Genomic DNA, 13152 nt, shown 5'->3' on the forward strand with positions numbered 1-13152 from the left:
TTGACTAGCTAACTCTTCAGCACAATTAGTGAACTTTGATCGCGGATATCTCGGAAACTATGCGAGATAGCGAAAAACTGAATGGAGTCAACCTTATGGCACATTTCGTCAGCTTTAATTTTGTATGGAATGGTCTTATCGCTAGGACGCATAGTTTCCGAGATATAAGCGAAAAACCGAAAAAGGGGACTTCCTAACTAGTCCAAACAAAGACCCAAAGTTAAAAATTGTGTTCCTTCCATTTCCCTCTACAACTTTTCGTTGACTGGACTACAACTGTTTCCTTGATCTCGATCGACAATTTGTTAATAACATATATATTAATGTTTTTATATTAACAACATATATATTAATGCTACTACTTAAGCAATTTTGCAAATTACCACAAAAGCTTTCAACGTTTCGGTCAACTGTTTAGAGCATTTTCAAGAAAAATTTTCAAGTACTAAGTGACAACACAGTTTGGTCAGGGATCCAGTTGGACAGGTTCTGAAGTCGTTTGAAACTTTGTGGGCAATTCCAGGTACGCTGGAACCGTTCGCTAAATAATCGTACAAGACGTTTCTCTTCGGAAGCGATGGAAAATATGTCGGGCGCAGAGAACAAATTCTAAAATCTAATAAAGATAAGCAATAACGGTGCGCGGTCTAAGAGGAAACCAGTTCTGAATCGTTTGAAATTCCGTGGACGGTCCTGGCCGGTCTAGATCCTAGAAGAATGTCGCGACTATGGGTCCGGGCTGGTCTGGATCCCAGAAGAATCTCTGAGAGACAAGAACATGAGTGGTACCAGCTCGAAACTAGGGCTGTAACTTTTCCGAAGCTACAAAGTCTTCCAACTGCTCGAAATTTCAAAGTCTTCGAAACGTATGAAGTTGTAACTTATGAGTTTCATACCATGTCACGATTTTTGATAAATAAAAATATTAACATCCAGTCACCGGTGACTGACACTGAACTTTCCCTTTGGACTTTTCGTAATTAAATTAAATTTAAAAGATTGCATTCTACTAATAAACGGGATCATATCACGAATGTACTTAAAAAATAATACTTTGCAAACAAAATTTTAATGAGTTTTATTAAATTGGGAAAATTTCGAAGCTTCAAAACTTCGGAACTTCGAAGGGAAGTTACAGCCCTACTCGAAACTAGATGGCAGTTTAGGCAGAGATACAAATAGCGGGTCCCTTTTTTGATTGATTGTTTTACGTTGCTTCTTCAATTGCTATGGTTATTAAGCGACGGGACCTACAGTTTAAGGTGGGTCCGAACCAAGGTTGGTTTTAGTGGGTGTGGGGGGAACCGAACACCTCTGAGTCCCACACTACCCCCATACGGGGGTGTACATAAATATATTTCATTTTTCCACTCTCATCCTGAAAATAAAAAAAAAGATCCCAGAAGAATGTCGCGACTAGAGGTCTACGGGGCCATTTTTCATTGATTGTTTTACGTCGCTTCGTCAACTGCTATGGTTATTAAGCGACGGGACCTACAGTTTAAGGTGGGTCCGAACCAACTTGGGCACCACAGTTTTTAAATGGCACGTGTAGTCCAGTCAACGAAAAGTTGTAGAGGGAAATGGAAGGAACACAATGTTTAACTTTGGGACGTTGTTTGGACTAGTTAGGAGGTAAACATACTAAAAGTACCCACTCGTAAGAAGTGAGCGGGGTGTAGGGGGGCACATAGAAGCTCCCCTTTTTCGGTTTTTCGCTTACATCCCGGAAACTATGTGTCCTAGCGATAAGGCCATTCTATACAAAATTAAAGCTGACGAAATGTGCCACAAGACTGACTCCATTCAGTTTTTCGCTATCTCGCATAGTTTCCGAGATATCCATGCTCAAAGTTCATTTTGCTATTATTTGTTCGAGTTAGTGTTTTTGCTTGAATTTCAATTTTAACACTTCAATTTCAACTTCACTTTTAACACTCCAATTTCAACTTCAATTTCAATTTCAACTTCACTTTTTCAGTTTCCACGCGCATTTTTCAGTTTCAACATCAATTTCTCAATTTTAACATCAATTGTTCACTTTCGACTTCAATTTTTCAGTTTCCACTCTCATTTTTCAATTTGAACATCAATTTCTCCATTTCAACTTCAATTCCAACATCAATTTTTCAATTTCTCAATTTATAATTTAAACATTAATTTTTCAATTTCCACTTCAATTTCTCAATTTCAACTTCAATTCTTCAGGTTCGATTTCAATTTTCCAATTTCAACCTCAATTTTTCGATTTTAACTTCACTTTCAACTTCAAGTTTACAATTTCCACTTTAATTTTTGAGATCCAACATCAATTTTCCAATTTCAACCTCAATTTTTCGATTTTATCTTCAATTTCAAATCTTCATTTTCAACTTCAAATTCGATTTCAATTTTAATTTTTCAATTTCAACTTCGATTTTTCATTGTCAATATCAATTTGTCTATTTCAACTTCAAGATTTCAATTTCCACATCAATTTTTTCAGTTTCAACATCAATTTCTCAATTTGAACGTCAATTTTTCAATTTCAACTCTTCAGTTTCAATTTCAACATAAATTTTTCAATTTCAACTCTTCAATTCCAAATTCAACTACAATTTTTCAATTTCAACTTCAAATGCACGTGGAAGGTCCCCTTTTTCGATTTTCCGCTTATATCTTGGAAACTATGCGTCCTAGCGGTAAGATCATTCCATATAAAATTAAAGCTGACAGAATGTACCATAAGATTGATTCGATTCAGTTTTTCGAAATCTCGCATAGTTTCCGAGATATCCGCGCTCAAAGTTCACTAATTGTGCAGAAGCGTCAACTAGTCAAATAAGGCAAGAAACGTGTGAGGCAAACATTTCTTTTCCACAATTAGTGAACTTTGAGCTCGGATATCTCGGAAACTATGCAAGATAGCGAAAAACTGAATGGAATCAATCTTATGGCACATTTTGTCAGCTTTAATTTTGTATAGATTAGTCTTATCGCTAGGACACATAGTTTCCGAGAGATAAGCGGAAAACCGAAAAAGAGGGCCTTCTACGTGCCCCTCTGCACTCCGCTCACACACCAGGAGTAGGGACTTTTAGTATGTCTACCTCCTAACTAGTTCAAACAAAGTCCCAATGTTAAAAATTGTGTTCCTTCCATTTCCCTCTACACATCCCCTTTGTGAGCATTCATTGACTGGACTAGTGGGCCCTGGATGAGTGGTTGGTTTTAGTGGATATGGGGGGAACCGAACACCTCTTTCCTCGAGTCCCACACTACCCCCATACGGGAGTGTACATAAATATATTTCTTTTTTCCACTCTCATCCTTAAAATAAAAAAAAAAGATCCCAGAAGAATGTCGCGACTATGGGTCCGGGCCGGTCTAGATCCCAGAAGAATCTCCGAGAGCCAAGAACATGACTGGTACCAGCTCCAAACTACAAGGCAGTTCAGGCAAACATGCAAATAGCGGGTCCCTGAACTGTCCTTCGTCGGGCACATTGGTTGAATGGGAGTATAGGGCCCACGGGGCCTTTTTTAACTTCCCGATTTTATAGGGAAGTTATTGTAATGACCCCGAAAATCGAAAATCGATTTTTTAGCAGATCTTCACGTTTCATGGTCATTGCAGTCATTTTAGACTATTTTTATCAAAATGTTCGTATGTGTGCGTGTGTGTGTGTGCGTATGTCTGTTTCTATGGTATCAAATTTTTCGTTAACGTTTTTTGAAAAAGTAACAACGCGATCAGAATGATGAATGATGCAATCGATGAGCCCCGTCGTAACTTAGAGCTGATTAGATTTTGGTCCATTTTGGTCCAGTGGTTTTTTAGTTATTTTATTTTTTTTTCGAAGGAAGTTCATTCAACAATGCAATTTATACGAGAGAACGGAAAGTTTCCACCGAAGAAATAAACGTAATTACACAAAAAAATTTTTTTTCATTTTTTCAAAATTAAAAAAAAATTTTTTAATTAAAAAAAAATTTTTTTTTTGTACCTTATGCTAATGTTTCTGCTTACAATAATCGAAAATTATTCCAATGCAAGAGTGAGTCTCTATCATCTCTACTCCCAAGAATACATTTTCAAAGAATATCGATGAAAGTACAAAAAAAATTTATATTACAATCTTTAAAAAAACAATCAGTTCGAAACGAATTATTAACTGAGATTAAATTGAAAATCAATATAAACTATATGATAATTATTAATAACATTGATGTTGAAAACGGATTGGTTAATGGAGCACACATGCGGAATATTAAAATTTATTACTTTTCAAGAAAATACTAAAATTCCGTCTATATTGTGGTTAGATTTTCAATTGCCCAGATTACGAGTGAAAGTAAGATCTCGTTATCGTGATTATATGAAAAATGCAAATATTCATAAAAATTTAACACCAATAATAAAAATATCGAATCAAGTAAATATGTCGAGTGAGGAAAAATATCAAATCACACGTAGTCAATTTTCAGTGGTTCCTGCTGAAGCGATTACGATTCATAAAAATCAGGGACAAACATACGAGAAAAGTATGTTTGAATTTTAAAACATCAGAAAAACGAACTTTACAAATATTGTATGTAGCACAGAGCAGAGTTTCAAAATGGAGCGCGGTTTATATATTTTGGGACAATTTAAACGTTTGCGAAAAACTAATTAAGACAATTTATTTTGCAACATTAGTATGCTATAACAAGGAACCAAGCGAGCAACGAGCCTGCGATGTTCGTTTAATGCGACGCCATATAGCAAACATTTTGATAAGTAGAAAACTATTGAATTTCCCTGAAAACGTATAATCTTCTTAAAACGTACACTTAATAATGATAATAATATACTGCAACTAACGAATCGGGAAGTTCTTTGTGTGGCTCGTGGAGAGTCACACACCAAATCAAAAAAACATTAATAGCTATAGGTACTACTAGCCATGCGTACCACTAACCCTGTCGCAAGAGCAGTCCTATCCGCGAGCTCGCGAAGCGAGCGAGCAAAAACAACCCTACCCGCGAGCGAGCGCAGCGAGCGAGCAACAATAACCCTCTAGTTGATTGATTGTTTTACGTCGCTTCTTCAACTGCTATGGTTATTGAGCGACGGGACCTACAGTTTAAGGTGGGTCCCAACCAACTTGGGCACCACACTTTTTAAATGGCACGTGTGGGCCCTGGATGAGTGGTTGGTTTTAGTGAGTATAGGGGGCAACATAAATGTATTTCTTTTTACCACTCATCCTTAAAATAAAAAAAAGATCTCAGAAGAATCTCTGAGAGACAAAAACATGAGTGGTAGCAGCTCCAAACTACAAGGCAGTTCAGGCAGAGATGAAAATAGCGGGTCCCTGAACTGTCCTTCGTCGGGCACATCGGTTGAATGGGAGTATAGGGCCCACGGGGCCATTTTTGATTGATTGTTTTACGTCGCTTCTTCAACTGCTATGGTTATTAAGCGACGGGACCTACAGTTTAAGGTGGGTCCGAACCAACTTGGGCACCACAGTTTTTAAATGGCACGTGGGCCCTGGATGAGTGGTTGGTTTTAGTGAGTATGGGGGGAACATAAATGTACTTCTTTTTTCCACTCATCCTTAAAATAAAAAAAAAGATCCCAGAAGAATCTCGCGACTATTAATCCTAATTGAGAAATTGATGTTGAATCTGAAAAATTGATGTTGGAATTGAAGTTGAACCTGAAAAATTGAAGTTGAAATTGAGAAATTGATGTTGAACCTGAAAAATTGTAGTTGAAATTGAAAAATTGATTTTGAAATTGAAGTTGAATTTGAGAAATTGATGTTGAATCCCGGTGAGTTTACCACCTCGCATCGTTGGCACCAAAGTGTACGTGGATACTTGTACGGCCGTAGGACACGAACGTTGAACGTGACCTGTGTGTACATCGTTCTCTTTTCCTCGTGGTAAGCCCGCGATTAACCAGGTCTGACGAACGTCTGACGTTCAAGGCCGAAGAAAACTAGAAGCGTCTCGCCTCCATGCCGGAATCTAGCGGCGACGCTATCCCCGAACAGCGACAGACGACAAACGTAAGTACACACAGCGAGACGATCAAGGCTGCGCCGGCTCCTGTCGGTCTGTCTTGTGAAACGATCGAGGTCATCGAGATATCTACCGGCTTCTAATGGCCGGTGACGTACACGAGATCAAGGACGAGCGGCCGACTATCATTTCGATAGGCTACGAGCACCGATCGAACGCATTCCAGATCACCAGAGCTGGACGATCGCGGACGACGCATCACGCACGGTGCTCGATTTTTCGGAAAAGTCAGACACAGATCAGCAACGCTCAGTGACGCACCCAGGGGGGGGGGGGGAGCCAGGGAGCCAAGTCCCCCCCAAGAAAAAAATGTTTAGCTTCCAAAATTAAAATCGTGGAATAGCCCTGGGTACCTTTGATAGATATTTTGGCTACAAAAAGGTCATCACGCAAAACCTAGGGCTGGGTTCAACTCGGCCCCCCCCCAGATTACATCCTTGGTGCGCCACTGGTATCGCTTGAAAATTTCTTTTATTCGCGAATAAGAGAATTGAGTACACCGGTGAATCTTCTTTCTCAATAAGCCTTCTTATAACTTAACATCATCATCGATCATGATGGCGCAAAGCACGTGGATTCAGAGAAAACGATACTCCTGAAAAAGGTGGTAGCTCCGCGGATGATCTCGGAACAGGATTAACCCCCGCGTCAGATAGTATGCCAGGACATCGATACCTTAATTTCATGATAAGTTCAACCTCGTACAAAATTCCACTATTTGACGTACACTGGTGGTCAAAATGATAAGGCACCTCAAGGTTTTTACCAATGAATATGTATTCATTTGTACGTACATGTATACACGTAGAAAGTGAATATACAACAAAATAAGGTACTAACTTTTATATAATGTACTAAAAATTAAATAACTCGATCGAAACATTTATTATTTCTACAGAAATTGACTTTTAGTGTGGGCGAAATAGTAAGGCACTTTGAATATAAAATAAGAAAAGTATTAGAATTCAACTAAATTACACAAGTTTTGACACTTTTAGTAATGTGTGGACTGTTCTTTACGTTGTACCCAGATAGTCTTGAAGACGTTTTAAAAAAAAGAAAGCTGGAATTGAAAAATTGAAGTAAAAATTGAAAAATTGATCTTGACATTGTAAAATTGAATTTGAAAGTGAAGTTGAAATTGAAAAATTGCAGTTGAACTTGAGAAATTGATGTTGAATCTGAAAAATTAATGTTGAAATTGATGTTGAAACTCAAAAATTGAAGTCGAAATTGAAAAATTGAAGTTGAACTTGAACAATTGAAGTTGGACTTGAGAAATTCATGTTGAAACTGAAAAATTGAAGGTGAAATTGTAAAATTGAAGTTAAAATTGAAAAATTGTAGTTGAAATTGAGAAACTGCAGTTAAAATTGAAAAATCGAAGTGGAAATTAAAAAATTGATGGTGAAATTCAAAAATTGAATTTGAAAAACTGCAGTCGAAATTGAAAAATTTATATTGACATTGAAAAATTGAATTTGAAAGTGTAGTTAAAATTGAAAAATTAATGTTGAAATTGAAAAATTGATGTTGAAACTGAGAAATTGAAGTTGTTATTGAAAGATTTTGAAATTAAAAGTGAAGTTAAAACTCGAAAAATTGAGTTTGAAATTGGAAAATTGACGTTGAACCTGAAAGATTGAAGTTGAAATGGAGAAATTGATGTTGAAATTGAAGAATTGAAATAAGAATTGAAAAATTGATTTTGAAATTGAAGTTGAATTTGATGTTGAAACTGAAAAATTGAAGTGGAAAGTTAAATGAAAATTATTTCATACTTTTTAGTGTACTTTTTAAGTGTTTCGAAGTCGGTTTAATTTTTTTTTTACAATTTTTTTATTTCTCTATTTATTCAAGCGAACGTCTGCCATTCCAGACAATGGAGAACGTCGTACACTGTGTTGAACGAAACTCGCGAAGGTGTGTATCACCGGGCAAAGGTCGTATACTTCTTCCAGTAGCTTTTTTTTTAAAAAGTAAAACGCTTTTCAACCGATTCCACGAACCGCCTGTTTGCCCGCGGGGAAGATGGCCCACTGTTTGCAGAAGCAATTCTACCAATTAAGATTGCATAACTTTACGCAAATGCCGACTCGCTACCAAGGCAATAATAAACGTCAGTCGTTTACTTCGAAGAATTGCATTTACTCGCATAATATTATTTTCAACGTAACACCCGTGGCGTTGCTATCCAGCAGACCGATTTCTTTTGTCGAGTGCACAAGCTCTTGCCGAATCGTGGAATACAAATAATGTTTGACTCGGTGTTACGCTCAGCCCAGTATTAACAGTTTATCAATGGCTCGGAAAACAAACGAGAAACATTTTTATCTCGCTGTCTGTAACCGGCTGCAGGCACCGAGCTGGAAATCGCTATCGTTCTCTATTAGAAACGTGGATTACATTTCTAGTAGTTTAGAGACACAACATTCATTACACAAACGGAAACTGTTAGACAATATTTAGGCAAATATTTTATTTATGCATCGAACTATTCGGACAAGCATATTTTATTTCTTGAAATTTTCTTTTCTTTTCGTTTCTTGTTTGACATTAGGTGGAGTGGGGTAAGTCCGGCCTAATTTTTTGTAAAATGCTTCTTATTGCATTCAATTATATTGTTTAGTTTTATAGTTATCGATTCTTAAACAAACATGTACTTTTATGGTGAAAACAAAGTTTAAAAATGCTTTCGAATCTTGTTTCAAGTGCTACGGACCAAGAAAAGAAGTATTGTGCCAATGACTGTACTATTTGTCTTACGATTGTTACTCTCTGAATATATTTTATAATAAAAGATTTATGACTCGTAAAACTGTTTGATTTTGCGGAAAAATCTCTATTAGCTTACAATAACAGCAAGTTAAGCTCGTTTAAACATTTCAAAAAAAAAGATGAAAAGATTTCTACTACGATGTTGGCTTAGGGTGCCAATCATTGTACAGTTTACCCTGTTCAATCTCCTAATCCACCGTCGTCTCTGAAGGGTAAAGCAGACGCGATGGAAGAAGGGAAAGATCCGCGGTTCCGACTTTCCGATGTTCCTCGGAGCACCAGGCGACCAAGCCAGAGTTTCTACGCTTGTAGATTCGTGAGCATCGCGAAACTTGGAGCCGGGCCAAGCACCACCGGCTTCTCTCTGCCTCCGCTGGACCAGTTTCTTTATTCGGCGGACGACGCCGGGCACACCACGAGCAGATTTCGAAACGACCGGTTCTCCTTCCACGAAACGACAGCGGCTTTTCGGGACGACGAAAATAAAGCGGCACCCGAAACACTCGCGATATCCTTGCGGTGTTTACGATCCTGCCGGTGGAAACGGCAGCCTCGTTCCCCGCCGCCATTTTCGGCGCTCGTTGCCGATCCTCCTTATGATCGATGGATAAAGGAATGACCGTTAAACTAGACGGACACGGTTAAAGAGACCCGTTCACCTAGAAATACTTTGTATCCAGAGCTCTGCTAATTTAAGTACATTGTAATTGAATTACGTAATTGAATTACAGTAAATCCTCTATAAACGCAGCAGCCTCGGGGAGATTCGTTTGCATGTGTCGTAGACGGGACACTATTCTTTCCGACACGACCTTTTTAAACATTTTTCTTTATCCTTTTCGTATAATGCAACATTTTCTGAAATTTTTAATTATAGCATTTTTATTTTGAAAAGAAAATTGGTTTGATGCACTTATTTCTTTTAAGAACGTAAATGATGTCCTTCAGATGTCGGCTAAAAGGCATGATCTGATATTTTTCAAAAATCTTCAATTTACATCGATTTGTATTATAGTGTAACAATACAAGTGATGGATTAAAAGTATGTATTCGTATATGCTGATTCTGAATCACTAATTCGTTAATTTCAACATCAATTTTTCAATTTCAACTCCTCAATTCCAATTTCAACATCAATTATTCCATTTCAACTTCAATTTCAATATCAACTCTTCAACTTCATTTTCAATTTCAATTTTTCCATTTCAACTTTAATTTCAACTTCAATTTTAACTCTCCCATTTCAAGTTCAATTTCAACTTTAATTTCTACTCTTCCATTTCAACTTCAATTTTTCAATTTCATTTCGTTAATTTCAACTCTTCAATTTCAACGTCAATTTTTCAATTTCAACTTCAATTTTTCAATTCCAATTTCAATTTGTCCATTTCAACTTCAATTTTAACTCTCCCATTTCAAGTTTAATTTCAACGTCAATTTTTCAATTCCAATTTCAATTTTTCCATTTCAACTTCAATTTTAACTCTCCCATTTCAAGTTCAATTTCAACTTCAATTTCTACTCTTCCATTTCAACTTCAATTTTTCAATTTTATTTCGTTAATTTCAACTCTTCAATTTCAATGTCAATTTTTCAATTTCAACTTCAATTTCATTTCGTTGATTTAAACTCTTCAATTTCAATTTCAACGTCAATTTTTCAATTTCATTTTCAACGTCAATTTTTCAATTTTAATTTCAACTCTTCAATTTACACTAGCAAGTAAACGCTAACGTCTTAGTACGACAGTAATGGTGTTTTAGAGTTATTTAAATTGAAATATCTCCTGAACTACTAACTTTTTCGACATACATAGGTTAGTACTTTTTTTAACGAATGTCCAGCTGCATCGATTGATGTATTAAAAAATACCTCATTCCATTAAAAAAAAATCAATGACCTTGAAATCTTGTAAAAAAATGACCTTGAACATTTTTTCCCTTACACAGTTACATGTGGCCCTTCAAACAGTGTAACTTTGTCCTAAGAAGTTTTTTTGTACAACGAAAAGTAACGGAGATATTTAAGTGTTCTGTTTCTCGTTGAACTCGCCCTGTATTTTCTTTTTCAAACTGATAGATCTTCATATGCTCTTTAAATTAGTATTGAGTGCCTAAGATTGAAAATGGGCCTTAGTTGAGGAGTTAGTAATTTTAAATAAATATTTCGTTTCATCGATCGTATATTTGTTAATAACACATGTATTAATGCTATTCGGCGCACTGGTTCGTTCATTTAAAATTCCAAATCAATTTTACAAATTACCACATAAACTTCGACGTTTCGATCTTATTTTAGATGATTTTCAAGAAATAATTGCGTCTGAAAATTATTGTATATTAACATATTATCTTGCATTTTTAAACTGAGTTTAGGAAAAAACTATGTACTCACTTGCTTTGCGAAAAGAAATTATGTAAACTTGTTGAAACGGTGAGACACGTGTATATTTCATGCCGGTAAGTTATTCATTTTGTTCCGAAATCCCCTACAGGTTCGAACAACGTGCGTCGCGACGCCGATCTCTTCGCGCAGAAATCGCGAATGCCCTCCAGCAGGCGATCAGAAGGCGTCGACTATCTAAAAAAGATTTCCGGTTACGCAACCGGCATCTCCCCGGGCGATGATCGTCCGCCATGGAATCATGCTAGCCCACGGAGCCGTGCAATTATTCGCAAATAATCGTAATTCGTTCGCGCGTCTTATTTTCTATCAAGTATCAACATTGACCCGCGGACTTCCTGCACACTATAGGCGATCGAATTTCATCGAACGATAGGAATGATCCTATATGAATCACTTGATAAGATTCGAGCAACACTTGCTCGTATTTCGCAGACATTGAGCCACTTGAAATCGGGCCAAACTTCTGAAGTACGGATAGCACAGAGGATCTTCTCAACTTTCGCGAAGAGATTCGAGCCACTCGGAATTAGGTTAATCTTCCGAAATACAGAGGATGTTGAAAGTCTCCTAAACTTTGGTGAGGAAATTAGAGCCATTTGGAATTAGGTCAGCCTTCCAAAATACAGAGGATGTTGAAACTCTCCGTTTTGGTGAAGAAATTAGAACCACTTGCAATTAGGTCATTCTTCCGAAATACAAAGAATATTGTAAGTCTCCTCAATTTTTTATGAAGAAATTAGAGACACTTGCAATTAGGTCAATCTTCCGAAGTACAGAAAATGTAAGTTGTAAGTCTCCTCAACTTTGATGAAGAGATTAGAGCCATTTGCAATTAGGTCATTCTTCCGAAATGAAGAAAATATTGAAAGTCTCCTCAACTTTAGTGGGGAAATTAGAACCACTTGCAATTAGGTCATTCTTCCGAAATACAAAGAATGTTGTAAGTCTCCTCAATTTTTTATGAAGAAATTAGAGACACTCGGAATTAGGTCAATCTTCCGAAGTACAGAGAATGTTGTAAGTCTCCTCAACTTTGATGAAGAGATTAGAGCCATTTGCAATTAGGTAATTCTTCCGAAATGAAGAAAATATTGAAAGTCTCCTCAACTTTAGTGGGGAAATTAGAGACACTTGAAATTAGGTCAATCCTCCGAAATACAGAGGATGTTGAAACTCTCCTCAATGTTTTGGTGAAGAAATTGGAGGAACTTGCATTAGGTCAATCCTCCAAAATACAGAGAATATTCTGGATACAATAACAGTTTGCAGCTAGCTGCAAATGCATACGCACGAACGCCTCTACAGAACAAAACAAAAACGGTCACCTTGACTAATTCTCCTATCTCCAGGATATTCTTCTTCTTTTTCCACCTCTCTTATTCTTCTTATGTATAATTCATAATTACACTGTGCTTTGTAATTGTATTTCAATTGCAAAAACGAATTGCATTGCAATTTAATCGAATGTGGAACCAGAATTACAAATTACATTGTAACTTAATTGAATGTAGCGGGACTGAATTTCGAATTACGAAATAATTGAATACAATGTAATTGAGTTACTTTGTAATTATAATTTGTGAAGTATTAGGTTGGCAACTATGATCGCGACCTCCACATATCCTCAAACATTGTCATTTATACGTATACATACAATGATACAATAAAAGAATTACGAAACAAAAGTTTGGCGAACTTAGTTGCCAACCGAATAACTTCAATTGTAATTCAACAGAACTCTGATCTAAAAAAACGGCCTGAGACGCCAAATAAAACTCAAGATGTCCGTAAAATGTACGGAAAATGAATGCGAAACGTCCGCGAAATGTTTTCGAATTGCTTGCGATCGAAAATTCGCAATGCCGCGGAGTCGGCGCGCGGCGCGGCGCGGCGCAGTCTATCGAAGGTTCCGGGGATC

General features: G+C 36.9%; 1 long non-coding RNA gene across 1 annotated transcript; it reads right to left on the reverse strand.

Annotated features, from left to right (window-relative positions):
- Positions 1 to 7661: 7661 nt before the first annotated feature.
- On the reverse strand, positions 7662 to 11396 carry LOC143218424 (uncharacterized). Its single transcript, XR_013011058.1, has 3 exons — positions 11223 to 11396; positions 9558 to 11150; positions 7662 to 9487 (listed from the first exon to the last, which is right to left on the reverse strand). It is a non-coding gene; the product is annotated as an uncharacterized LOC143218424 (long non-coding RNA).
- Positions 11397 to 13152: the final 1756 nt, after the last annotated feature.

The sequence above is a fragment of the Lasioglossum baleicum genome, chromosome 19, assembly GCF_051020765.1.
Source record: "Lasioglossum baleicum chromosome 19, iyLasBale1, whole genome shotgun sequence".
NCBI classification, from domain to species: Eukaryota; Metazoa; Arthropoda; class Insecta; order Hymenoptera; family Halictidae; genus Lasioglossum; species Lasioglossum baleicum.